This window comes from Motacilla alba, chromosome 7 (genome assembly GCF_015832195.1).
Source record: "Motacilla alba alba isolate MOTALB_02 chromosome 7, Motacilla_alba_V1.0_pri, whole genome shotgun sequence".
NCBI classification, from domain to species: domain Eukaryota; kingdom Metazoa; phylum Chordata; class Aves; order Passeriformes; family Motacillidae; genus Motacilla; species Motacilla alba.
Window position 1 is genome coordinate 63,559 of NC_052022.1, and position 25,680 is coordinate 89,238.

The 25,680-nt window shown below is 38.8% G+C and overlaps 1 protein-coding gene across 3 annotated transcripts in view; it reads left to right on the plus strand.

Moving 5' to 3' along the window:
* The first annotated feature begins 12,233 nt into the window (after window positions 1-12,233).
* Window positions 12,234-25,680, plus strand: part of BAZ2B (bromodomain adjacent to zinc finger domain 2B) — a 112,301-nt gene continuing 98,854 nt past the window's right edge. The window contains exon 1 of one of the 3 annotated variants that reach the window (XM_038141947.1): window positions 12,234-12,350. The gene's annotated coding sequence lies outside the window, so the exon portion shown is untranslated. The other 2 variants (XM_038141951.1, XM_038141950.1) reach the window with 2 other exon arrangements.

A 25,680-nucleotide genomic window follows, 5' to 3' on the forward strand; every position in this document is an offset into this window, starting at 1 on the left:
GAATTAATTCTTTGAGTGAAGAAAAGAACGCAGGATGCATATGCTGTATATTCTGGTTGGGACAAGCCTCCTGGCCAGCCAACTCTCATGGATTTACATTAGCATAACATATGCTGTCTCCAGTCCTGGAAAGGACAGCAAAGGGATCATGGGCTAAACAGGACTACTGTGATAAAAGAGGAGTCAAAGGACAAAACCCCCTTCTTGATTGTTCTTTTAACTGAAAACTTGCATTTTTTGCAAGCACAAATATTCAGATTTCTTTAAATGACATCAATAAATACAAATTAAAATAGCTCTATGGCTAGTGGAACTACCAAAGCCTAGTTTCTTTTCCCTCTCCAGAAGGCCACATTACAGCTTCTGCTGTAGTTAACAGAAGGTTAATAGGAGATAGAGCATAGAATCAATGCAGGGGTTATTACATAGTTTTTAGACTAAAGTATCTATTTTTTAATTCACTTTCTTTAACAAGTTGGATTTCTAAATAAGTACTAAGCTTATGAAAGACTAAATGTTTAATTTATAGAGACAAAAACATTCCTGAAATTAGTGACAAAATAAAATAGATTCACTACCTTTTCACAGAATGAGGACTTAGAGAAAATATTTTTGACTTAATTTGCCATGCTTACAAAGCAACAGTAGTGAAAATTTACTTTTGCATCTCAACTTTAGATTGAGATGCAAAAGTAAAATCATTCTGTCAAAAATGCCAGCGCTCTGAGAACAGGAATCTTTAATGAAACACCTCTCTAGTCATGGGTCTCAAATTGCTGCTGTGTAATTGTAGCAATGGCAATACAGATCAGATTACAAGGAGATATTTTAAATAAATCTTCATGTGTTTGTTATTGCACTGACTGTTAATCAAGTGATCTGTTGGAAAGCAACTGAAGTCAAAATACAAAGATTATCATAGCTGCTTGTGTGTGCAAAATGAAAGACATCAAACTTCTACTTCATGTACGGTAGTAACATACACACTATTAAGGCACATGAGGAATTTATCAATTCAGAGACAATAAGTAGGCTTTAAGATTTTTTTACAGGTGAAAATTAATCTGGAACAAGAGCAGACATGAATTTAAACCTATACTTTGTAATATGGTCATTAGGCCATATATGAGACCATGTTTATGTGACAATTGATTCTGGAATAAGTAGTCCTGATTTGGCACACTAGTTTATATGTATTAGGAATGATTTTATCAGTTTTCATATGTGGCATATTAAAATATCTATTTGCCAACTTTGCTTGATTAGTTCGGATGCTCAGGTCAAGCACCTATGTTTGGTGAAGATCTTTGCTCAGAAAACAGCTCTAAATTTCTGTGAATGGAAGTTGGTGAATACCCAATACTTTTAGAAAACAGGTGGCCAAACTGCATATTTAGGTAATAAAGATTAACTACTGAACCTTCAGTTTAATAAAAAACATTTCATGTCAGAGGTTGAGACAGAAGGTCTGCTTTCCTGAGTGGTTTTCATTTTCCTTAACATAAAGAGCAACAACTCAATATTTTATTCATTCTGTGGTCCAACTTCTGCAGCAACTGGCTCAGGAATTGAATAGACAACTGCCTCCTTTGTTTACTGCCCTAATACTCCACCAAACTACACTAGAATAATAAGCTCATGAGAACAAAGAGGCCAAACTGATGTCACGCATGAGTTTTAGTCCTGTTTATTCTTAGCTCAGAGAGCTTATCTGTGTGGTCTTGAAAATATTTTTTTGTTCTAATAGTAAAATGTAGAGCCCATCAAATAGTACAGGATTATTTCTATAATATGTTAATTTTCAGTCCTTAGGCCAGCTCAGCTTCATGGATGACTGACATTTAATTAGCTGTCAACTTTGTAGTCCCTTTCAGAAAGATGAATCTTAGATTTTTGTCTATTCCATTTTCCGAAAAATTTAAACTGATAGAATACGAATCAAAGTTGTCGATTTTCCCTGCTCCCCTCCAAAAGTCTGTTCTTTCTTTCTTTTTTTTTTTATTTTTTTAGCTGCCCAGAATTTAAGGAGCCAAATGCCTCTTTCTTGGCCATCCGAATCTCTACTGCCCTGGAGTGTTCTTAGACATACACATCAATATGTAGTTGTCTTTTGTGATGAAGCTCTTTTGCATATAAGCAACCCCAGTACTGTCCTCTGGTGTGGATTTTCAAATATTGACAAAATATCTGGAATTCTGAGTGACTGCACTTACTATTCTGCATACATCTTAACATTCATAGGAATGAGATGATACTTCACTCAAATCACTCTGTGATTCCATATAATTGAAACAACAGAAGGTGATGACAGTTCAAACAGATCAGATTAAAGGGGATCTCATGAACACCAATTCGTGTCCACTCAAATTAAGAACATATGGGCAGGTGTGGAAGATTTAATTTCCAGGGCTGACTACATCAAGCCGAACTTTCAAGACCTAAGCTGTTCAGTGCACTAGTTGTGCTGGGATTTCAACTTAGTCCTAGTTGAAATACAACTAATATTTGGACTTGAGAACAAAAAGCCTTATTGCTCAACTTCCTCAAATTGTGTAGGGAGCTTACACTGGCAAGGCCATGCAACCTGCAACCCCCCACTCCCCAACTTATTTCGGTTCCATTACCTTCAGTGCACATAGAAGACAGCCAAGAACTCTACAGATTCTGGTGACCACAATTGAGGAGATCAAGGTGAGTCTCAGACTACTGTAAGAACTAACTTGATTGATAATTCATAGAGACTGGAAAAATATTAGTAAAAAATAATGCATAGTTCAAGGTCTCACAGCAGAAGCATATACTTTTGTACTTTCTGTGACAGAAATTTAATGCTTAGTAAGAATGGGTTCACAGGTTCAGTGAACCCTTAGTAAACACCTTTTCTTAATAAATACCCATGAAGGACAGACTATTGAGGACTTGCCTAATGATAGGTCTCAAATATAACTATGGGAATTCTTTGCTAGCAGTTTCTTTGACATCATCTAGACCTCTTGACTGAAGAACTATGATACTATTTAGTTACCTCTTCAAGTTGTCTGAGACTTACCTTGATCTTCCCTCTTGTGGTCATCAGCATCTATAGAATTTGTCTCTGTCTTCTATGTGCACTGAAGTATACAGAATTAGATCATTTCAGGTTAGTCTGCAATGGAAAATTGCCTGTTGTTGGCAGTTTGTTCTTAAACAATGTTCAATGCTGGAAAATCTTGTTGAACTGCCTCTACCAACACGGATTTTTGAGAACAGAGAGTACATCAAGTAGAGATCAAACCTTTTTAATAATTCTTTGCTTTTAATAATTACTCCAGCTTCTTCATAGTGCTTTCACAAAACACAGCCTTTTAAGAAGCACCTATTGGTGCTTTTAAGAAGTACCTATTTGCCTTCTTTGAAGAAGAAGAATCCTTGCCAGTGAAGTAGGTGAGAAAACTTAATTGTGCAATAAACCACTGCAGTGGAGCATGAGGTCACCTCCAGTCAAATTTGTATGAGCGAAAACTAATTTAAAGCATAGATATGGCTTAATAGCCAAGATGGGACTTGGACTCAAGTGCTTCAGTCACTCTGCAGCTAGTCTGGCAGAGGGAGCACAAACTCCAAAAGGCAGGGTCTGCTCAGTCCGAGGCCACCTGTCCGAGCTGCCTTGCTGTGCAACCGGGCCTGTGAGGCCACGGCTGCCCTCGCAGCCGGGCCCCAGCGCAGGCCAGCTCTGCTCACCCGCAGGCCGGGTCCCAGCGCAGACCAGCTCTGCTCACCCGCAGGCCAGCTCTGCTCACCCGCAGGCCGGGCCCCAGCGCAGGCCAGCTCTGCTCACCCGCAGGCCAGCTCTGCTCGCCCGCAGGCCGGGCCCCAGCGCAGGCCAGCTCTGCTCACCCGCAGGCCAGCTCTGCTCGCCCGCAGGCCGGGCCCCAGCGCAGGCCAGCTCTGCTCACCCGCAGGCCGGGCCCCAGCGCAGGCCATCACTGCAAGCCATGGTCGCCTCCCTCGCGGGCCCGGTGCGGCCTACGGCGGCGCGAGGCCGTGCGGAGCGGCGCCGGGGAGCCGAGGCGACGGGCCGCCGCTGGGTCCCCTCACGGCGCCGGGCGGGGCCGCACCCGCCGCCACGGCCGGCAGAGGCCTGGCCCGCGAGGGCCCGGGGACCGTGCGCGGCTGGGACGCCCTGGGCTCGGCGGGCGTGGCGGCCCCGAGGCGCTCTCCGGCGTGCTGCTTCTCCTCTGAGGGGTAGCACTGTCAACAGACTGCAATGTGTGCACTGTTTCAACAGATGGAAATTACAGCCACAGCTGAGTGTGGGTCAAGGGCCATTAACATGATGAAGCCAGAGAAAAGATGCAGGGTCTTGTCATGCGGGAATACCTCCAGAGGTATTACACTATTTGCCCTTTTTTTTTTTTTTTTTTTTTTAATAGCTGTTTAAAGTTTTTCCTAAACTGCTAAAGTACTAAAGAAAATGAGATTGAATTAAGTATATATCATCTGCTTAATATACTGGGAAAAGCATTGAGGTTATTTCTAACTCTTCACTTCATGAACATACACAATCTTTATGAGATGCATAAAATGCAGCTGTATTTATATCTGCTGATTATGAGTTAATGTAGACATTCAAGACTAGACACTTGGAATGTTTTTGGCTTTTTTTTTTATTTCTCTGTTAATATTAAAACATAAAGATGCAAGAAGCATCGAAGTTATCTTTATTGATTTCTATGATCAAAATGTGATCGGAAACCTGAATTTTTAGAAGCTAAAATTTGGAATGACATACTAAATTTGAGAATACTACCTGTTATAGTCATAAAAATTTCAAACACGATACACCTTTCCCACTAAGGATAATTCTTATGGGCTTTCACAGAAGCACAAATCAGTCATTTTACCACGCTAGGAAGTGATTTAGGTAAGGCTTTGTCATAGAGATCTCTGTAGTGGATAGTAATAAATTTATGCATTTTTAGCTTTCAACAAAGGAAGTTAATATACTCTGGAGGGAGAGAAGGGAAAAGGTACAGGAAAGGCCAAGACTGGAAGTTTTGTGTTATCAACACACGAATGCCCGATTTCTACTATTCCAGTTACATTAAGTAGCTTTTTGTTACTTTTTTTCTTTTTTTTTCTTTTTTTTTTTTTTTGGCCTAAGATATCTCCAAATATATAACAATAAAGGTAGGGTGTTTAGAATTTTCAGTAGTATGGAAAAGGTCCTTTTCATGCAAAGAAATGTTAGTTACTTATGTAAAAAACAGTATAAAATTTCCATACTACATGGCGCAGTCTTTTCAGAAACACTAAAAATATTCAGGTTCATATTCAGATAGGTGCAATAATAATCTCTAGATCCATAGTTCATCTTTCTGTAGTCCTGAAAGAAGCCAGATCTTTATTTGGGTTATGTTGTGACATGCATGGTGATAATATTCTGAGGGTTCTAAGATAGTGCAAATAGATGTGACATGAAACGGATGATGCAGAAAATGTGCTCAGATTAAGAAATAACAGATTAGCAAGAGATTCTGAAGACATGGCTATAAGATAATCACTTTTTATTTTTTAATGGCAGTAGAATTGCACTCAGGAATATGATTTCTGAACTCTCTGGCAAATTGTATTATTATAAAATCCTAGAAAACTATTAGTTTGGGGAATGTGTATTTCTTTATCAACATATACAACTAATCACGGTACAAAACTATTTCTAAGAAGTTTTTTTCTAATATTTGGAAGGTGGAACTTCACAGGATTAGAATCACAAGCTTATGATTTCAGCTCTTAGTTCTGTCTACCTCAATCCTTGTCTATAAAAAGGACATAACCCGTTAGTATTTTTTAAATTTAAGAGTTACTGTTCATGAGGCAATGCATGAATATAACTTTAAGGGCCTTTGTATATTTTACCTTTCAATATAGCTCTCATTTAGAATAGCATTTATGACATTGGTGGGGGGAAATGAAATATACTAATGGGTTGATTCCATTATGATAAGGACATTCTTGGACATTAGAAACATGTCCTCTGTATTTCCTTCAGTTAGTGGCATTGTTGTAAAAGTCATTAACTCAATGGCTGAAGAGAAGTGTCAGTGCATTTGTTCTCCAGCTAAAATTTTTTTTGCATTAATCCTTGCTCTGTTTTACATATTTTCTGGTTTATGGATGCATCACCAAGGTCTTAAAATATAGGAATGTGTTTATAATGTCTTTAGCAACATGGCAAACAGAATAAGGATAAACTAAGAGAAGAGCTAGAAGCTGAAGAATCTGAACTGTGTAAGCAAAGCCAGGTTCAGCCTTGAAATGAGGTTTTGCAGGCATACGAGACCTTAATTAAATAAAACTTGAGCAGCATGTGCCTCTTAAAAAAAAAAAAGAAAAAGCCAGAAACCCAACCACCCAAACAACTAAAGAATCTTTGTTCTGTCACAGTATTAGTGTTCTGCATTATTCTGTTTTAATATATAAAAATCATCTAGACAATATGCATACATTTGATGTAGCCTTAAAGGTAGTCAACTGGATGGTGTTTTATGGATAACACTATTAAAAGAACACTAAAGGCAACATCATTAATAGCCTAAGTGCAACTTGAAAATGTATATACTTACAAAATAATTTGCCATAGGTCTTTTTGGTGCACACAGCACTATATATGCAGTAGTAATATGCTGTATTTTAAATAAAGTTCATGGGCAATTAACTAAGGCTGTGCTGAAATTTTTGCAAGAGTTCTTAATCCTTGTGACCTGGCCAGGTTCCAAGTTGGCTAATCACATAAAATTACTTCCTGCTTAAATATAGTTTGATAAGAGATGCCATCACTTCCTGTCCTAAACTATTGTGTAGTCTTGTCTGCTATGTAACAGCTGTTGTGTTCCACCCTGAAAGAGCTTCTTTTCACCTGTGGGTGCAATTACTACAGATCTACACTAAATTTTGAGGTAGACCTTTTTGCATCTTTGTGGTTAAAGAAGCAACAGGGGAAAAAAGCCCCACACTACATCCTTTGATCAAACTAACTGCAGTTTTGGTCCAGAAGAAGAGACCTTTGTAGGTATAAGAAAAATTAACCAAGTTGTTATGTAAGGTATTTTGTAGACTTACATAAGGAAGGGAAAAAGCCAAATATGCCTTTTTTTTTTTTTGAAAGAAGATAGAAATTAACTGAATTTGCAAGTTAGTATTTCCTTGCTTTAGTTCTTCTAAAGCACCTAGTGAAAAAAATTATACAAAAGTAATCCCTGATTCTTTTGTTTTTATGTATGTCTTTTAAACACTTTAATTTGCAAAGATTTTGATAGAACAATGTGAACTGTCATGGTAATCAAAGATTTTCAATACCTTATTTGCTAACATTGCTGTTGGTGAGGCTGGTGCTTTTCTAGCCAAACAGAAAAACCTAAGTCTTTTCTAATGTGGAGGTAATTTATTGCCTGACTGTAACATTTAAAATGACCTTGTTTTTAATTCATTCCAAGGGTAAATATAACATCCTGGATATATGTCCCAAACAACTTGCAGTTGAAAGCACCCTTGTACTTAAAATCCAACATTGGTTCTGAGTACAAGTTAGAGCCAGATATTTTGACTGTAAAATTTGACAGGAATATCGGTACAGAAGGGACCTAGTGAAGAACGTTCTTTTACCTCTCTACTTCCAGAGGGTTAATATTTTAATTGTTTCAATTGAACTGGCATTTCTCACTTTCAGAGATTTAATTGGTTAATAAAAATACTATTTTTGATTGTGGACATGAAAGAGATGCTGGAGGAGCTATGGAAGGCAAGGTTGGGGTATGAGAGACTGCTGAAATGGGATTGGAAGAACAGATCACAGATTTCTCTATCTTTTAAGATGAGCAGAAGTATCTTTTAAGAATTTATGAGTGATGGGAAATAACACATAGCTGCTTTCACCTCTCTCCCAGTGAGATGTGTTGTAAGAAGAGTGCACTTCCTATGCAGTGTATTTGGTAAGTTGTCTGTAACACAGGCTGATGCAGAAACTCCTTAAGGAAGATTTCTAGGCTTTTATAGAATGTGTGAAGTCTAGATTCTTGCAGTCTAGATTATTTTCCATCCTTCAGAAGTTCTTATTTTGGTACTTCAAATCTGTGTTTTCAGCACACCAGTTATGACTGCTCTGTGGAATAATTTATTTCAGCTCCTCTGCAAAACTTCAAAACAAAATTTCCCTACATACTGATTTTCAACAATTACACAGCATTTCTTAATGAAAGCAGCTTAGTGGAGAACATATTGATCCAGTTGCAAAACTATTAAATTAGCTTTATACTTTTTATAAACTTGTTTATGTTTTTAAAGATTCCTTGGCCTTTTGTACTTCGACCCTCATTCATTGCAGTGAAGTATATATTCATTTGACCACTCTAGGACAGCATAATAAAACCATGTGTATAAGAGCATAAAGCCAGGGGTACTTAGACATGCTAAATTGTTTAAATAGCTGTCAGAACGTGGTAGCATAACCTCTGCAAATGCTTACAAGTGTCTGTGATGACAATAAACCTCCTAAACACAGAGCAAATTCAGCAAAAGGGCTCTGCAGTACTTTTGAATGCAATGTTTTAAAAACAGATTGCACATCACAATTGAACGATATAATCAGGTTTTTATGAAAATCAACTGTTAAATCTCTTTATTAATAGTATTCATTAAATGCTAACTATTTCAACCCTTCCTTGGGGATGGACTAGCCCTACTAGCCTTTTAAAAATATTGTTATTTTTGATTGATGGTAACTTTCTGATGGTCCTTACGGTGTGGCCAATCAGTTTTAATATATTTTATGATAGTAAGATGCCCGCTTCACAAACAGTGCGCAGGACACCTGTTAACAGAATTATAGTGTAGTTTCTAGTCCTTAGTGAATACTGCATTGCCCTTTAGAACACTTTTAAAGACTTGTTGTTTGTTTAGGTGTATAAGAAGGTCTGTCTAGAACAGATCCTGTTACAAGATCAGACTTTGGAAATGTTGTGCGAGTTTTACCTTTAGTGTAGCCTCACAAACATCTGGATTGCTACAAATGAAGGGCAGTAAACCTGTGCTGCTAGCCTGTGCATAGAGGTGCAGAAGAGAGAAACCTTTTGAACTGTCTGTGCCTCTGGAGAGATCATTACAGTGAAATCTACCTCTGTGGTCCCACAGGAATTTTGGATTTGACCTTCCAGACATTTATGCATGGTATGTAAATGGCCCTTGTGACATCAGTGTACTTATTCAAATGTGAGGTTACATGTCTGTAAATACGGTGCTTATGTTATTCTTTTCTCTCTCGATTCAGCAGTTAAGATCATGAATGCATTGATGCATGCAGCTAATTAAAAAATATAATGATAGGGTCGAAAAGCATAGCAGAAAATACTAAGGGAACTACAAAACTCTGGCATGGTGTATTTTTTTAATGGTATTTACACTGGAAGCCTGAAAATGCAAAGGCTAACTGTATTTGTAATTAATTCATCATGAAAAGGAAGGAAAAGAAAAAAGAATCTTGTTTTTGTAGTATATGTGCTGCAGTTTGAATTTGCATTTTTTTAAAATTGAGAATTCCATCTTTCATACTGCCTGAGGGAGAACAGCCAAATTTGAAAGCTAGGGACCTTTCTGATGTAATAGTTAATCACTTTAAATGCATCAGTAATGTCCACTAACAACAGCTTCTGTTGAACAAGCATATTAAAACAAAGGAATTATAATATGTTTTTAAAACATTAGTACTTTTTGCAATATTAAAACTGATTTGTTTGTGACTAGTGGAAAAACTGTAACGGTTTTTGAACATATTTTGGTGTAGACTATAAAATATTATATAGCTGCCTAAGACTACATTAAATAGTTGACCAAAAACCAAATAATTATTCAGCACAATGAGAAAGATATTTTTCATATTTTGATGACAAATATAACCCAGTGGTGTAAATTTGGATAGTTGACTGAACTTTGTGAAGAGAAATATATGTTGGGACCTGTCGTTCTGTGCTCACAGATGAAATTCTGTCCTGCTGAGCATTACAGAAAATAAAGATTACATAACATTGTCCAAACATACACACATTTCTATTTGTCACAAGATACTATAATTCCTCTTAGTAACAACAAAAAAATATATTTACAATGGTTATTTAGAGAGATTGTAATAATACAATTTCTATTGTTACTAGAATTTCTTTTAAATGTTACGAGCAGCAATATTAAATATGCACCAAACATCCAGTAAATTTGATAGTGAATTATCTAAATCCATTGTTTGTTTCCCCTTACAAAACTCTGTTATCTCATGACTGACAGTGCTGTTGTATTGCAAAATGTGTGAGCTTTTGATGGATAACATTCTGAGCAAAGCAGCTGTTTATTGAATCTGTACTAGTTCTTACCTCACACTGTTTTTTAGACCATTATTAGTAAGTTTTGAGGTTAGAGAGGTACTGACCCAATCAAACATGTACAGAGCTCAGCCTCTGAGTTAATTAAATGTGGGTTAATAGTATATTATAAGGAAATCATTGTCCTTATTACAGTTATTAGGTAGTTAGTCAAATTATAGCTTCAAAGGAATGCAGAGCATGGAGAATTTGGGAATAAATTATGCATTTGAACCTTAGGCCAGCTTTTACTGTTGAGAGAGTTTGCTGCTAAAAGAAATTGTGTGTCATTGAAATTAAATGCCTTTCTGGGGATGGAAGCTTCCATTTTTTAATGAAATTACTGAGTGTGGTGTAGTGAAATGATTAAAATCTGTATTCCGGGAATGTGGTGGACAAAAAAAAAAAAAAAAAATCAATAAATGCTAGGAAACCTTTGCTGCCGGATGTGAATCCTTGGAATGAAATAGCCTGGTACAAAAATAATAATTAAAAACATATCAGCACATTAATGTTTTTAGCATGAGTCTCACGAGACATCATCTTCACTAATTTTTAGCATAAATTTTACTGTGTAATGAGAAGCTTTTTTTTCCTCATATCCGTGTTAGGCAGTGTTTTTGCCCTTCCCCCAATGCTCCTGCACTGCAATCATTGTGCTTGCACTTATTATGTTACAAATGACCGAGGTAAGGCTGACATTCTCGTTGCATGCAAAAAGAGCTAGTCTGCCAGGCTTTTTTTTTCCCCTAATGAAGCAGCTTTGTGAAATCTCCCCATGTGTTAATACTAATGAAGATCCTCCAGCACAATTAAAATCGCAGCCAGTGGCTAAAGAGGAAACAGAAGACAATGGCATCTTTCTACATGTGCACATTTCTTTATGCATAGATCGACTTTATTTAGAAATATTCTTGATTTTTAAAATGCTTATATGTAGTATTTAATAAAGTTAACAAGGTGTACATATTCTTGAATTCTGCAAGTATGTTTTTACCAACTCATACTGAAATCAGTTAGATTTTCTTCATTGTACTGTGGTTTAACTTGATGGTGTTACAGTTGTGGTTTGTAGGGAGCAGTCCTTGGGCTCTAGCAGTGTACTTTAACCCTGCTTGAGTTTGAGACTATGCCAAAGAAGGGGGAAAAAAAAGGAGGAGGATACCATGTGTGTAGTGTGAAGGGTTGGTGTAGGGAAGCATAGTTTTTAATTTTCTACAACCTCTGTGGGTTGTTTCAGGCAAGGCGAAAAGATTTGTATTAAAAAAATGTATTTTTAATTTTAATTCTTGTGTCAATACCTGGTGATTGTTAATACTTCCCCTTGATTTTAATTTTATTCTGCCACCCTTGTTGCTTCCTTTGCTTGAATTTATCGAGTACTTCAAGAACTCAAAAGTTGAACGTTGCTTTTTTAAAATGTCTCCTCTTTTAGAAGTGGATCACCTTATTTTTTAGTTTCGTAGACGTCAGTTGTTTATACCCCAGATTCTATTGTTGCTTTACTAATTTTTTTAACCTGAACTTAATCTGTAGGTTCTTAAGGTGGGCAACTTTGTTTCTCCCCCGACCGATAAAGTCATCATTAATGACCCGCGGCGGACTGGAACTTTCGGTCGCAGTGTGAAGAACGCGGGCTGTTCAGAACTTTGGGCAGCCCGAGGGCGGGCGCGGGTCCCGCGGCGAGATCCGCGCTCCCGCCGGCCGCCCCCGGCCCGGCCGCGCCGCCAGCCCCGCGGCAGCGCCGGCGGTGACGTCACCGGGGCGCGGGGTCCGCGACCCCCTCCAGGGTCCCGCCGGCTGGGGGCGGCCGCCGTGCGCGCCGCCGCCCGCGCGCGCCCCCGCCCGGCTCCGGGGAGCGCCGGGAAGGGCCGGCCCGGCGCGCGCCGCCCGCACAGCGCAGCGGAGAGAGCGGGAGAGCGGGAGCCGCGCGACCCGCGCACCGAGCGGCGGAGCTTCTCCCAGGTGAGCGGCTGGAGTGGCACGGTGTTCTGCCGCGCCGGGGTTCCCGAAGCCGAGTAGCGCCCGCCTCGCCGGCCGCATCCCCGCCGGCGCGTATCGCCCCTTTGTTGTGTGGGCCGAGCGCGAGTCCCGCTGCGGGGCCCTGCCCGGGCAGGGCTGCGGGCGGGAGGCGGAGTGGCTGCGTGGAGGTGAGTCCCGGGGAAGGGCCGGGGCCGGGGTGTCTGCAGACGGGACGGCCGTGTTCCGAGCGATTTTAAACTTTGCTCGTGGCCGCACGCCCGTGCCTTGGCCGGGCGGTGCCGGTCACGTCTCTGCCGACGGACGCCCGCAGCCTCCGGGGCGGCGCGGCGGCTGCTAGCGGCCACCGGGAGGCTCTTTTGTGTGGCGCTGTGTGGTACGCTCCGCGCCCGGCGGCCCTCCCGCCCCGTTCCTCTCTTGGCGGCGGGCGCTGCCCCGCTCCCCTCGGTCGGGGCTGTCAGGGCGGGCGCGAGGCGGGGCCGCGCGGAGCGGCCGCGGGGCAGCGGCCGGAGCGGGCCATGCCCCTCCGCGGGCGACCCTCGGCCCCGCGCAGCCCCCGCTCCCGCGCGCGGTGAGTAGGCGCTCCCTCCCTGCCTCCCTCCCTTCCGCGGGGCGCGGCGCGGGCCGGGAGCGGGCGCCGCTCCGCACACCCGGCTCACTGCGGGCCCCTCTGTCCGCTGCTTTGTGCGTGTCCCGTCCTTGTAAAGAGAAACAAGCAGCTGCAGCGCTGGGCCGAGTTGTTGAAATTTATCCCTTTGTGTATATTACAATATCCTCCATTTTTCTGCCCTCTAAACAACAAGCCTTTCGCCATCTTGGGCAAATTTTTATTCCAAAGTCTGACCGTCTCTTTTAGGAGGGAATGAATAGAAAACCTGAAAGCACTTCTGGATAAGCATTAAAGTTTAGGGAATGTTACAGGGACAGATAGTGACGTCATGTAAAGTTTAAGGGGATTTTCGTCCAAAGACTCTGTGCTTTCCCCTGGAATCCCTGATCTAACGTGTTGTAAACCGCACTTTAAAGAGAAAGGTTCCTAGTTGAGCGCGCACGTACGGGGGACACTGAGAATACGCTTCTTTATCTGGTGTCTGGTTTCATATCAGAAAAACAATCGTGCCACCCCCCCCCCCCACCCCTTTTTTTTTTTCCCCCTGCCCTGGCCTTAGTATTTAATGTGCAATGCTTAACTGTTGGGTTATTTAAAAAAACATTCTGAAGTTACTGTGTTAAACAACAAATTATCTGGATATCTGCATTGGTTTTGTTTATGGAAAGTATGAATCTGATGTGAAGTTTACATTAAACACTTGCTACAGAATCTTCCCTGAGAAATAAATAGAGTCTTCTTGGCATGAGGAACATGGCTAAACAGACCTCCATTTTTAAGTTACAGACTTGGAGGTATGTTTGGAAGCAATGAACTTATTAAGGTATATTATGAAAAGGTTCCATCTGGAAAGTACCTATAAATATTACATGTAGTTTGGGTCATGTTCCAGGTACTGTATAATGTGTGTGGCTCAATGTAGTAACTATACTAAACTCACTGAAAGAACCAACCCTACAACAACTCCTTACCCAAAACCTGACAACAAATCTCTTTTCCTCTGACTACAAGTTTTGCATCAGCTGTTGTGAAAGGGAGAACAATAAGAGGTATTGTTCAACATGTTAATTTGGTTCTCAATTGCCCTTTTTTTAATCTCATGAAAGTTTTTCTGGTCACATGACCTAGCGAAATATGTAATTGGTAAGGAGTAATTGTTGTAGCTAAAATTTTGTTTTTCCATTCTTTTTTCTATGCTTGTTTGACTTGCTCCATATTTAAAGTCACACTATGGAGAACATGAAACTACTTGTGTTTAATTCACATTTTCTTAGTCTACAGGATTGGGGAAAATATTGACAACAGTTAACATACAAAGTAATAGGAATAGCTGTTTGTACGTCAAGACTTTCTTTCTATCCAAGTCAGTATTGAATGCTGTACTTAAAGTAGCCGTAAGGTTATGTTAGAACAAATGTCAGATGCTTTATTTTTCTTTCCTAAAAGCATCAGAAAGTGTGGTTGGATTTGCTATTTCCTGTATGTGTGAATGCTGAGTAAATGAAAACGTTTAAACAGTTGAACGCATGTACAGCAGGTGATTCTAGATTATAAATGTAGTGAAGGTCTAGAAGATTGGATTTGTTATATAAATGGTGAGCAACAGAGGAGTAGTTTCTGAAAATGGCAGTGTAGCTTTGACATCTCATAATAAACCACATACAATTTTTTGTCAAAATGCTGCAAAATCAGTACACTGCATAATGTTAAGAAAATGGTAGCCAAGGTAATTTTTGTAAAGTATATGCAGAGGAAGGAATAGGAATTGTTAAGCAATCTTCAGTGTTCAAGAAATTCTGTGTTCACTTCAGGCAGGTGTGATGCTGGTTTAATCATAGGTTGTACCAATTCCTGTAAGCGAGGGGAGTATTCATATCAGGTTGTGATGAAGTTGTTCATAAACAGAACTCTCTAGAAAGTAAAAAGAATTCTTTAGAGGATCAGGTATTGTTTCCTTTTCATTCCTAATCCAGAGTCTGTTCTGGATGGCACAGTATAAGGTTTTGTGACTATTCTGTATTGAAAATCAATTGGAATTGTGATACCGTGTTCTACTTCCAGCCAGGACAGGGTTCATTTTTGCAGCAGCCAGGAGGGGCATGGCCAGGACCCGGTAGTTGTGACTGCCTTACCTCTGTTTGTTGCGGGTGGGAAGGGCATGCAAGGCACTCTATTCCTTTTGGGGAGAGAAGGGCTCTCTTCCAAGTGAAGCTAGGATATGGTTGTTTTCCATGTGAATCTTTGGACGCTTTTTTGTAGTCTCTGTCATTGGTATTGTTGCTATTACTATTCGTTTTCTTATCTCATTGCTGTTTCCGGTAAATTGTTCTTATCTCAATCCACGACCTTTACCTTTTGTGCCTCCAGTTTTCCTCTCCATACTGAAGAAGGGGAGGGAGTGAATGAGCAGCACATGGTTTCAGTGGGAGCACTGAAATGGAGAATACCAGTCCTAAACCATGACATACTGGTATTTCTCATCCAAATTATTTTCTCAAACTAAATTCCACTGTGCTGGGTTCCTTACAGGTCTGTGTTCCCACAAAAAGATAATTGTTTTTAAGATTCTTGTAGGTTGTCAATGCCATTGTAAAATTTTTTGAGTGGTGTGAGAGGGGGAAAAACACTGAATACGTACTTCATACCTTTTGGTGAAAAAGTCTTGATTTTCTTGAACATGTAATAAAATGTTTTGCATTTTCAAAAGGTAAACTAACAGTATCTATATATCATGGAGGGAAAGAGCATTGGTTGACTGCTGTAGTATATTTGTTTAATCTTTATGTTGACCTTATGTTAAGAAGAAAGTTCTACGAGATTTTTTGGTCTTTTTTGGGCAACACTTAAAATGCAAATAAGAAGGTAATAGAAGCCTTTCCTTATAGGTCCCGTTGCCCTTTTTAATGTTTTCTTTGTTTGCGCGTTTATTGTAGAACTGCATTGTAAAGGAGCAGATGTTTTGCAAAACATCCTGATGTGTTGCTTTTTTCTTATGGGAGTGCATAACTGTTCCTTCTGATGCATCGATTTGACAGCTGGTTGATTTCATGAAACTGCTAAGAAGCCATTAGTGGTGTCATTGAATTCAAGTAGTACAGTCCCTCCCAGCTTGAACTGCAATTGTTAAGGTCTTTGTTGCTAATTTCTGTTCCTGTGCAAGACTTGGAATATCAGAGTTGCAAATAAAATGAAGCTTGTGCACCCGGTCTCATATCCCAGAATGAGGGGAAGGAATACCTCACTGCTGTTAGTTCTCTAATTTTCTTATAATGGCATATTTGGGAATAGGAGATCTTGACTCTTGGGAGGTATAACCAACAATGCAGTTTCTTACACCCTTACTCCCCCCTCTCCCTCTGGCACATGAAGGGTTTCACTGTGTGAACTTTGTGTGTTCAAATCCCTTTGCTGTGATCCGTCTCTGAGACACTAATGTATAGGTATCTTTAAATAAAACTTAAAAGTGTAAATAATGGTGGAATGGGGGTTTGTTTGATTTTTAATTTTTATTTTTATTTTTTTTTAATAAACAGACTCTTCCAGTAGAATACTAAGTAGTAGAATACTAATGTTTTCATCGTGTAGAGAATTTGGCCCCAGGAAGATTCCTATAGTCTATCAGTTTTCTCCCAAGTGTGGATCAACTTCTGAGTTAATACTGTAGTTTTATTACAGTACATTTAGTGAATTATGTCATACTACATTATAAACTAGTTCGTGATTGTTAATTGCCACCACAAGGAACCCTGAAACAGTTGTCAAGGTTAGCAGTGATTTTTGTGGTTGTTTGATAGTTTACAACATTCTGAATGTAGACAAAATGTAGTAGGTATATGTTGGATAACATATTTTATAGAAATGGGAAGTTTTGTATTGAAGAACATTATGCATTATTCGGAATCTAGGTACAGATGATCTTCCCTGCTGCACCACAGAAGGAAATGAAACATCCTTTTTTAAAAGGACATCTATGCTTTTAAAGATTTTTTTTTTTGTTATGCTACTGCATTTTTACATTAAAACCATTTTTACTGTAAATAGCAACAAACCAACAAGGAATCACCAGAAGATTTGTGTGAGGAAAACAGTAGGTTCTCATTAGTTTTTTGGTTTGTCTTTCTTAGGGCTTTGTGAAGGCAAGACAGTATTATTTTCACTGTTACAGAGATAAGGACTCTTGAAGGGTTTAGTCTTTTACCAACATCACAAGGAGTTGGTGGTAGAGGATGAAGAAAGAGCTGTCTTCACTGACTTTAATGTGTGGTGTGCTGGGTAGTTGTTTCCTTGAAAACGGAAACGCGTGGTTTGTTAGCCCAGAGTAATTGCTATGGGTAGGTAAGCAGAATGCAGCACGTAGTCATTAAACAAAACTGGGACCATGTATTTATTCAGCCTCTGCAGAAGGGCCAGGCAAGATGCAGTATTTTGCCATTATTTTGTTTCTTAATCGTAAAATTTTAAGGGGAAAACAGCTATGTGGGACATATAATCGAGTTAGCATAGAGTTTCACCTATTAGCTGTGTTAAGTTCTTATCCAAGTTCTTTAGTGTTTAAGTTTTTTACTGTCCTAAATTTGCCGTTATCTAGTGCCCAGGACTCGAGCCATTCCTTTAAAAGAAGAAAACAAGTAGACTTTGTTTAAGTCCAGTACCAAAATTCTGCTCAGATTTAAATGGAAATAAAAAATGTGCATTGTAATTTTATGGTATAAAATAGATTTTTGTTTCTTTTTGGGAAGGAGAAGTTGTGGTTTGTTTTGTGATGTTAGCATTTCATGAGACACCAGGTCTTGAGACATCAGAAAGAAACTCTTGGAGTGTGAGGAGGTCTTAATGGCTATTTCACTTTTTTTAATGTAGCAGTAAGGAAGAAAGGATACAAGGGTTTCCCCAACTTAGTTTAACAGAATTAATTTATGTATTTAACACAATTCCTAATACCTGTTATTTCTCTTTTTATAGAATATCTTTGAGATCATTGGAAAAAAGACCAATATCAAAACTAGTGTGCATTTAAAAACCTTGCTTAGGGACAGATGATCTTTCAAACATAGTCTCTGAAACTTAGGAAAAAATGTGCTGGGCTTGTCGGTGTCTCTATGATGCCTGTTGCCTTTAATGTGAATTCTCTCCTTTTACCTTGCTACCCAAGCCCTTCAGGGCCTCTTGAACGCCTTGTTTTCTGTGTGTAAAGGAAATAAGACTCCTTTCACTTGATGTAGGTCAGGCATTGTAAAGAGCTGAATGGGTTAAGCTTTGGTAGTTTGCAAAAAGAGATTGCAGAGATTTTTCTAGCTGCTGAGGGAGGAATCAATTCAAACTACTAAAAATGTAAAGAAAAAACTACCTGAAAAATTGTTCTACTTGATGGACTCTTTACATTAGTAATTAGTGGGACTGCTAAATTTAAGTATTTGTCACTGGTAATGTTTACATTGTAAAGCCTTGGGAAAGATGGTAGGCTTAAAAATTATACAGTGACTGTCTGATAATGCTGTTGTCTTTTTGGATCCTCACACAGAACTTAGTTCTACTCTGGAATTGTTGGAAAGGATAATGAACATTTTTCATTTTTTGAGTAATGATGAACCCTACCAGTATATTCTTATTCCTGTAAATTACAGGAAGTATGAGGTAGATTTTCTTTAGAATATTTAAACAGTAATTTAAAGGCACAAAATAATCTGCCTAGCTGTTCTTGAACCTGAGCCTTGAGTCTTTTGGATTAAAAGCTAAAACCTTGAAGTCTTCCTGAGAGTATTTTTTCCTTCACTGAGTACATAGATGATGTTTTTGGATTGTGACCCTATTTATTAATCAATTTGTGTTAGTGTGTTAATGTTTTTCTAATGCTGAAAGATTATTTCATAAACAATGCAGTGCATTTTACCAGTTATCTATTTGAGAAGAGTGGTACGTAGTATCCAAGTATAATCAGCAAAATAATTCCACAATCCCCTCCTCAGCCCTCAGTCTTTCTACAGCAGGAAGCCAGTTGGACAGAAATGATTGCAGTGGTCCATTGGTGCACAGGGACATAATTGTGTGGATTTTGCCCCATTTTTTGTTCTTGCACTTTTCCACAAGCATGCACTCATTAATCAAAGACACTGTACTGCTGAGGGCAGAGAGGTTCATCAAATTGGCAGCTACTTTGGTGTAAAGAACAGTGTGCTGAAGCTCTTAACGTGCTATGACATAAATAAATCTTACATCTTTGTATGCAAACCCTGGAGGTTAATACTGTATAATTCAGTGTCCTGTCTTTGTTTTTATGATGGATGTTTTTTAGTGTTTGAAGCTTGATGCAAGCCTTCAAACAGGTCAGGGCAGACAAGCTGATTGGCTGAAGCGAAAACTTGGCAAATGGGCTTGTGTGTCTGCTGTGGAGGTTTTTTTTGGCTTGGAGATCATTGTTGTATTGCCTGTGCTGTTGTAGGGGAGTTCTAAAGATTGACAACCCTTGCTGTGCTAATGGACTTAGTAATGAAATGCAAACAGTTTGGTCCTATTTGTTCCAAAGTTACTGCTGTTTGTATGTAGCCTTAACAGAACTAACATGTGGAAGAAGCAAAAAACTATTAGGATTTCCCTGTAAAAACGGTGCTGGGATTTGGCTTTAACATGAATTGATTGCATATTCATAATTTAAGAACAGCTGGTTACAGCAAGTGCATAGTCGTTTGCAAGCTATTATAAACCATTCTACTCACACATGGCGACTGTACTTGAGCTTTCTTTTTTATTGATCTACCTGCATTTGAAATCTGGTCGCTGCAGCCACAGAGGCCCTTCATTTTAGCTGTGCTTGCATCATAGAACAACCTCTGTATTAAATATTTATTTTTAACTAAATGCAGAATAAAATGTTAAACTCTGTGCTTTGAAGAAACAAGGTGTAAGGGTGAGCAGTGACATACATCTTAAACATGAAATCTTGTTATGTAAATACTAAAAAAGTGACATCAGCCAAGCTTTGTAGTAGTTTTGTAACATTTGTTGTTCTGAATAAGCAATCCTTGTTAGATTTACTCAGTGTTACCTTGCTAACACTGTAGTTGCAGATTTTTTTTTTCATGCATTGTGTGCCCAATGGTTTTGGGGGAAAGCCAGGAAGTATAAAATGTAATTGTATTACACAAATGAAGGTATAGTAAAGTAGAAGTAAGCAGTTCTGTGGAGTATCCCATGATTGAGTATCCCATGGAGAAAATAATGGATGCATTAGGAATGACTGCGCTCTTATAAAGGTATGCTTATCTATTATTACGATGTGAAAAGTACTTACTTAGAAATATTAGTTATTAATATATATAAGCCTGATGTAAAGTTGATCTCCCTGCATTCAGTTTTGCTTTTCAGTTGAACATCAAGCTTATGCAGAATAGTTTGATAACTTTTCCTTATTTTTGTTTGTCCTAGTTACTGGAACTTTTATAAGGAGTAATATAATTTTGACAATAAAAGTCAGTTTTCATAACATCCTTAGTTCATGTGGGAATAAAAGGGAGCCCAGAATTCCTGCTCTCCATACATCTTTTGATCCAGTACATTGTGAGTTGTTAATTTGTTACTAATTTATAAGCTGGCATGTAAATAGAAAGTATTGCTGAGGAAAGTTGTAAATAAATTCTTATTTCATATGTATGGATCCAGGAAAATGGGAAGTCATTAAGAGAGGTTTCTTACTGTGTCAGTCAGCAAGACAAAAATATCAAACATACGTGCCTGAAAGAGTCTAGTTTTTCAAGCTGTATCAGTTGATGTAATAAAAGATGTTATCGCTCCTTACAGCTCTGGTCTTGTCTGAGTAGTTACGGCAATTGAAAAAAGGATAAACCGTGGGAAATGCAAACCAGTATTTTTCCGTCTCATCTCCAATCATTCTTCTTTCTTGGAGTTACCCTTAGCACCTCACTGCTTCTTTTCAATGTTGAAGAAAGAGCTAGATCAGAAGTAAATGAGACTACAACTGTGTGGTTTAGGAGAGAAGTGGGGTGGAAGGGTGCTCAATAGGTCCCTGGGGGACCAACCTCTACAACAGTTGTATTGCCAGAAGCAGTTTCTTCATAGCACGATTGTAGGAGCTTTCAGAGCAGCAAGGAGGATTCCTGTTTGGGTTTTTGGGTGGTTTTAGTTACCGAGTCTAATATTAGAAACAATAGATGCTCCCATTTTGGCTCTTTCAGTGAAATTACCTTACACATGAGTCTAAAGAAGTAAATTGTTAAGGGTTTATAGGGAAAGCCATGTGAAGAATGTCTGAGGTCTCTTGGTTTGTTCTGTTTGGGGAAAACGAGACTGAGGTCAGACCTCATTGGGGTCTACAGCTTCCTCATGAGGGGAAGTGAAGGGGCAGCTCTGATTTCTGCTCTCTATGATCAGGGACACGACCTGAGGGAACAGCTGTAGCTGTGTCAGGGATGGGTTTAGGTCGGATATCAGGAAAAGGTTCTGTTCTCAGAGGCTTGTTGGGCACTGGACGGGCTCTCTCCAGGGAATGGTCACAGCCCCAAGGCTGCCGGAGCTCCAGGAGTGTTTGGACAGTGCTCTCAGGGACAGGGTGGGATTGTTGGGGTATCCTGGGCAGGGTCGGGGTTGAATTCAGTGATCTTTGTGGGTCTCCATTGCAGGATATTCTGATACTAGGTGATTACACACCTACCCTCCTCTTAGTAATCGCTGACACTTGGTTAACAGCAGACAGTGATTAAATTTTTTTCACTGTGTTGTCAACAGAGACCATGTTAAAATGCTACTGTCCCAAAGGAAGTGTGAGAAATGGGAAGCAAGTTGAGATCCCAAGTCTTGACTAAAGGGAGTGAAATACTGTGGATTATTGAAAAAAAATCACAGAGATACATTCCAAGAATTATTATCTTTCTGCCGGCTTAGTAGAGAGTGCACTTGGATTTAGTCTTACCTTAAATATAACAGAGGATTTAGAGGATAGGGTTTTAGAATAGGTGTATATTTGAACACAAAATGGGTACGCCCAATTTGGATGACATACTGAAGTGCCTCTGTTTGGTGTTTTTCATGTCTTTTTTGTTTGTTTTAACTTGCCAACTACTTGCCGAATAAAAAAATATCCAAAGGGTTTTTATAATTATATACTTGCCACTTAATGCATGTAAGAGTGTTTGGAGCAGTAAATTTCAGAAAAGAGAAAAAATGCATATGGAAAGAATATAGTACTAAAATGACAACAGACTTAGTAAGGGTCCTTTATTGTTCAGCCTTTAATTGTGGTATTAGCACTATTTTTTTCTGCAGTTCTCTTTTTTCTTTTCTAGAAGTGCTTTTCAGGCCTGATTTTCCCACTTTAAGGCTTAGAAGGTATAGCAAGTTGTCTCATGGAACCAAATGTATTTTTGAGCAAGAATGGGAAGTACTGGGTCCATGGTAGAGCCTTATCCAGAGGCTTAGTTTTGAGCTAATTTTTTTATGATTTGCAAAAAGTAGTGTGTTCATTATACAAAGAAAGGGCATGCGGGGAAGGGAGGAACTCACTCTCACTTTAGGTTAAAACTAATGTTAAGTGCACCAGTAAATGCAGTCAATTATGAAATGTTCTTTTTTTGCCTGGTATTGGGAACTGAAAGGAACAGATTATGCTATGTAATTTTCTTTTTATTTATATGCGAGAAAGATACAGAGCAGCTTGGAATACTTGCCTGTTTTTTGGGAGATGTGTTTCTGTGTCAACCTGTTTCTGGTTATGATTGAGGTAAATCTATAATCTTTTGACTCTTGCCGATGCCAGTAAATTTTCAGTGTTAGCAGTTAAGATATTATAGATATACAGCATATTGGAAACTTTATTGTGTTGATATAAGTAGTTTATACAGAGCAGTGTTGAAATGTTGCCTGCAGTCTTTTTGCGGTCATGGAAATGAATTATGTGTTCTGAGAGATCTGTGAATAGTGTAAAGACTTGATGTTAAAACAAGCGTGGGCAATCCCTTTAAAAGGATTTCTTGGCCTCTAAATGCTTAATTTTTATAATTCTGGTATTTTTTATACCTTGCAATGTGTTTAAAATAAATAGCTAAGCAATTGTCTTAAGCAATAGTCTGTGTTATATGTTCTGGGAGGCATTGGAAATGCGTGTGAGTGGGGTCTTTTTGTAAAGCTGAGTTACTTTTTTTGCTTCGTGTATCTCTTTCCATTCAAGTACCTGTGGTCAACACCTAAAGTTTTAGGACCATGCTGCTTCATGCTCTCCTGTTTGCCCATGTGCCTGTCCATTCCATGCCATAACTTTTGTTTGTCATTTCTTTTCAGACATAATTGAAAGTAGGCTAGATATTCAACAGTAAAGTTCTACAGTTTTCTGAAAAATCAATCACTATGTTGAAAAGATGGACAGATTAGACCTGCCAGCTGAGGAAGTGGTAGGGCCAGTATTAATGTACTTCACCAATGCCCCGAGCAGTTGTCTGATTCCTCAGTGTGTGCCCACTGTCCAACAAGTATATGTGCTGTCAGCACTGTCCTTGCCCACTGAGGTGTTGAAGTGGACTTGTATTTCCTCATGCAGTTTGGTTTATGGCAGTAGGAAAATGCAGAGGACCATCATGGGAACACTGCTCGCAGGAGAATTTTTTCAGCCACCTCAAAAGTAGCACCTGAGGAGACCTGCAGTAAAAAGCTTTTGCATGGTACTTTGTACATGGGTTTTGTGCACAGTAGAATGCAGATAGTGGATGCTGTATTTTACTTTCTTTGGATCAAAATTTTGTTATCAGAATAAATTCAGTATTTTTTCAATTAGAAAATGTTGATCACTTTTAAGTAACATAACTAGAATGATGTTTACATCCATAACTACAAGCAGTAAGCACTCCAGTAATTTCTGTTGGTGAAAATACCTTATAATCATTCCCATGTGCGCATTATTTCTTATTGAGGGCACACAGATAGTCTAGCATAAGTCGTGCTGACTTGTTATCTTTCCAGTGCAGTATTACATGACAGAACAAGCATTTGCATTTATGAAATGCATGCACATAATAATACACAGTTTTCCAGAGCTTTCATTTTAGTTGAGGGCTTCTCAGAACCGAAGTCTGTGAACGTACCAGTGCCCTGTGAAATGGATTATGTGCATGTGTCACGTGGATGGCTTACAGGCAGCTGATTGTTTCATTAATAAAAGCAGGACCTGCTTTTATTGCTTCCTTTTTTAATGACTACTACTTATGTAGTCAAATATAAGTGAAAAATACAAGGTTTTAAAAGATGTAGTCATAGTTATATTTTAAGGCAAATGAGGTGTCTGCCCTCCTCCACCACCTGCCCCTCCGCAACCTGCTACATATTGTGGACTGGATTTCAGTGACGAAGAAGATTCATTGCCATCCTGTAAATTGCAAACTAGACTAAGAAGAATCAGACTTGTTTGTCAGATATTAAAAAGCCTGCATAGATAGCTACTCCTGTTGTAGTATAAATCGTACTGGTTCATGCATGTGGCAGTAATTAACTTCTGTGGATGCTAGAAAATAAGTTGTCATAGAATTGCTGAAAAACAGGTTTCAGTATGTTTTCACTTGTTGAAAAGAAGTCAGGTGCCATTAGATCAGTATAAATTTAATTTTGAACAGCAAAAGTGTAAGGCTACAATTTCTACGGGACTTGAAGAGAAGCTTAGTTTCTTAAACAAGACATTTAAGTTCCTTTTTTAATATTTTTTCTTGTAAATAGATTATATATAAAAATCAATGAAATAATCAGAAGTTGCATTTTTAAAAGCGTATGGCCTCAGGATGATTAATTTTCAACTTGCCTGTTGCTTGCTTTTCTGTTCTGTTTTTTTTTTTTTAATGAGCCCTAAAGCAAAAGGCAGAGGTCAAATGATCAGTGATCTGTAGATATCAAACCAAAAGTGAGTTTTAGAACAAACTTATATCTTGACCATCTTTCCTTCTAAATAAATGTAGTTTGTTAAGAACAAAAAACTATTGCATGGTGGATTCTTACTAATCTGATTCAGTGTTTCTTGTCTGAGATACTCAGATACTGGTTGATACTTAGGGCAATATTTAAAAAAAGTGTAGCATTTCTCTTGATATTCTTAGATGTATTTTGAATTCCATTAGTAGCAGAGTTAAATTAGTGCTAAGCAGTGGTAGAAGTTTCATTTTTGAGCTCAAACTCCAGCCTTTAGGAGCTGAAAAGTCAGGGATATTATTCTAAGAAACTATTAATTCAGACTTGCTAGTTTGTGGCCTCTTGTCATGTCGTACCCTGTAGTGGTCCTTTCCTCTCAGTCTTAAGGCTTTTTTTTTTTGTTTTTACAGTATTTTCTCTTTTAATCAGTGGACAATCAACTTCCTTTTGCAGATTCCTTAGTTATCTTACCGACACTGTGTTCTTATCCTGAACTTGAAAGCTCACAGAGCAGAAGAAAATACTTGCAAGCTTATTTTTGCCCAGAAAGAGTAAGGAAGCAGAAGAAAAATAGTTTGAAACATAAGTTCTAGATTTTCAAATAGGTACCCATTATAGCATCTTCAGGCTGCTGTTAGCTTCCCAACTTGCAGAAACCTAGTAGAATGTCTAGTACATTACTTTTGTACTAGAATGATGCTAGTATAATGAATGTAATACATGTGAATGGTTTGAAGTAAAAAATTATGATTACCAGTAGTTCCTTATTTTTACACTCTATTTTCTGAGTACAGTTCACAGGGTTATTTG